Here is a 3257-nt window from a genome sequence, read left to right on the forward strand (position 1 = left end):
TTGCTCTTGAGCTTGAAACACACACAGCAAGACCGGTGTTAACTAGCGAAATGGTCGGCAGGATGCCGTCACCGCGAGTTTTGACTGGCACTTGCACATCTAAAACAACGTCGGAAAGTAACTCGTTCGGCTTTTGAGTCACATCAAGTATGTGTGTTAATTTTGACGCCACTAGCTCTGCATGTTGTCATGCAATTCCTTTACCTCTCAGAAATGATTATGAAATAAAAGTGAAGTACGTGACGAGTGTGACGTTAGGAAAACATTAGGCAGCATGGAGAGATTCTGTATGGGACCACCCAACCCAAACGAGTACTGTGTGACGTGCTACCCGGCAGGTATTAACAGAGGCAGCCGGCTAGCTCAGTCGGTAGAGTGTGAGACTCTTAATCCCAGGGTTGTGGGTTCGAGCCCCACGCTGGCCGGAACGGAATTTTGTTCCGCTGCAGATGTAAATTACCGTTTTTCTGATTAACGTGATGTAATGTAAATAGCAACTTTAAACTTTGCCTACGTCTCTATCAGTCGCAAGGAAACTGTATTTGAAGGTGAAGGTGATTTTGTAGACATGTGTGAAAGACATGTTCTGAAATGCAAGTGCTGTTGTTTGGAGAGCACATCGGTTACGTGTCACATGTGTAGCCAAGAAGTAATGGGTCGCCATAGCTGCAAATATTAGAAGATAATATGAAGTGTTGTCAGCTGAAGTCTGATGATGCAGGCGACCGTAAGGCCGAAGTACGCAAGAGTGCCGCTAGGCCGCGCCTCTTTAGCTCAGATAGTTCCGCTTCAGACGCCGTGCAGTGTGGACGTGCCTAGTCTTCCGCTCCGCCGTAGCGTTACGTATAGTGGGATATCGTTTGTTTACGTTTAGTGTTGCACCTTCTGTAAGTTTTTCTCCGTCGTTGTTTCGTTCGTTGTGTTACTTTCTGTGTGTATTTCAGTGTTTTTCGTGTAGCGGTTTAGACCGCGTAGTTTTGGAAAATGTCGTCTCAGGTTATTCCTCGTCAGGCTACAGTTAGTTTTGCTTTCGACAAGTCCACCCGCCATGTGCAACCTAGTTCCCTTGAGATTCATGATTGGTTAGTAGATACCTTTGGCATTAATTCGGATCAGGTGCACACTGCATATTTTCATACCGAACTCTATGTTTTCTTTGTTAAATTTATGGACCCTCTTCAGGTTGATAAAATTATTTCCAAATTTGGTCATCAGGTTCTCTTTCGGCATCGGGATGATTCTGTCAGTACCGTACTACTTTCAAATGCTTCCGTTACGTACACCAGTGTTCGTATTTACAACCTCCCGCCGGAAGTGGATAATGTGTATCTTAAGGAGGGTTTACTCAAGTATGGTGATGTTAGGAGTATTCGCCTTGAACGCTGGTCCAGCCAACATCGTCTGCAGTGTTACAGTGGTATTCGTTCCGTCGAAATGCACGTGAAGCAGCATATTCCCTCGCACCTGCAGATCGGTGGATATCGTGTCCATGTAACATATAGTGGTCAGGTTGGCAACTGCTTCTTGTGTAATGAGAGTGGCCACGTGCGTACCGACTGCCGCGGAGGGTTTTTGTGTTAAAAAATTCTCTCGAACAGCGTCGCAAGTTAACGGTCGCTGACCTCGTTGCCGGTGGTTCTGCTCTTGGTGTCGAACAGTCCAGTGGTAGTAGCGCCCCGCCGCAGGTTTTGCACGCCCCTGATACAGAATTTCCTCCTTTGCGTGCCAAATCTGATGTTGTTCCGTCTGTTCCTCAGGTGGGTGTGCCGCTTTTGAATAATAAACGGCGTCGCGCACAAGATGGAAATAGTACGGATGAGGATCTCCCCGAGATGCCCCAATCCGGGAGACCGACATCCTCCGAGCCACAGAGTAGTGTAGATGCTCCCTGTTCCCCTGAAGTAGCTTTTCCGGTAGCGGCTGCTGACGCCCCTCCGGCTTCTGACGCGGCTTCTCTCAAGTCGGCTCGTCGGTCGGGCCTGTTGGCGCCGCCTTCCGAACCGACTTCATTGTCACAACAAGTTGAGCCACAACAACTTCCTGCTTCGCTGCCCCATACCTCTGCCAGCGGAGCTGCTCCGCTTCCTTCCAACTTAGCAGCTTCGGAGCTTCCTGCTCACGTTTCGCCTCCGTGTAGTCCATGTTTGCCGGAAGCTAGTATTGGTGTAGACCAGTCCGTTTCGTCGGATGTTTCCCCCGCGACCCCGGACCCTGACTGTGGACCGGCGCGGGTGGTGTCGGATACAGAACTTGACCCTCCTACGTCACCTTTGGCTGCCGCTTCCTTGCCCGTCAGCCGACGCAAGTTGCGGGTTCAGCCGAACGTCAATGCTGTTCGTAAAAAACCGAAACGTAAGGGATCCGCGGAAGGGGGTAGCAGTCCCCTTCCCTCGGATGCCTCCGTCTCCCCTGCTATGGACTGTGATGTTGATGCGTCGGTGTAGGTGATTTCTTCTCTCGATTTTCTCTCCATGGTTCAAGCATACACCTTTCTTACCTTAAATGTTAACCGTATTGAGTCCGACGTTCGCATTGCCTCTTTGCGGCAGTTTCTCTACGACTCCTGTGCGGACGTAGTATTTTTGCAGGAAGTATTGTTTTCTGATCTCTCTCTACCTGGATTTCAAACTGTTTTTAATGTCAAACCGGAAAATTAAACAGGAACTGCTCTTTTCTTTCGAGAAGGTATTCCTGTTACTGACATTGAATTCCTTGACTCTGGCCGTGGGATTGGTTGTCGTCTTTTTGATCTCTGCCTATTTGTTTTGTATGCCCCCTCTGGTTCGGGTCGCACTGTGGCTCGATCGCGCTTTTATAAGGAAGAGCTTATTTATCTTTTGCGCAAGAGTCCTCGGAGTCTTCTGCTCGGAGGCGATTTTAATTGTGCTTTACGCCCTGAAGACCAGTCCCCCAATTTTAATTATTGCCGAGATTTACATGACTTGGTTCGTACGATGCACCTGCGTGATGTTTGGGAACACAAATACCCAACCCTGGTGAAATTTACGTATTTTACCGCGTCCTCATGCAGTAGACTCCAGAGATTCTACTTCTCTGATTTTTTATGTGATAACATTCTTTCTGTCGATGTTATTCCTACTAGTTTTTCTGACCATTGTGCTTTTACTGCAACTGTAAATCTTAGTCACCAACCAGCAAAACTTTATCGTTCCCAGTGGATGTTAAATGTTTCCCACCTTGCCGACAGTGCCATTGATGAAGTTGTAAGTGCCGTGTGGGAGCGATGTCTTCGCTCT

At 48.3% G+C, this 3257-nt stretch overlaps 1 non-coding gene across 1 annotated transcript; it reads left to right on the forward strand.

Moving 5' to 3' along the window:
* The first annotated feature begins 352 nt into the window (after positions 1-352).
* On the forward strand, positions 353-425 carry Trnak-cuu (transfer RNA lysine (anticodon CUU)). Its single transcript has one exon. It is a non-coding gene; the product is annotated as a tRNA-Lys (tRNA).
* The last annotated feature ends 2832 nt before the right edge of the window (positions 426-3257 follow it).

This window comes from Schistocerca gregaria, chromosome 1, assembly GCF_023897955.1.
Source record: "Schistocerca gregaria isolate iqSchGreg1 chromosome 1, iqSchGreg1.2, whole genome shotgun sequence".
NCBI classification, from domain to species: domain Eukaryota; kingdom Metazoa; phylum Arthropoda; class Insecta; order Orthoptera; family Acrididae; genus Schistocerca; species Schistocerca gregaria.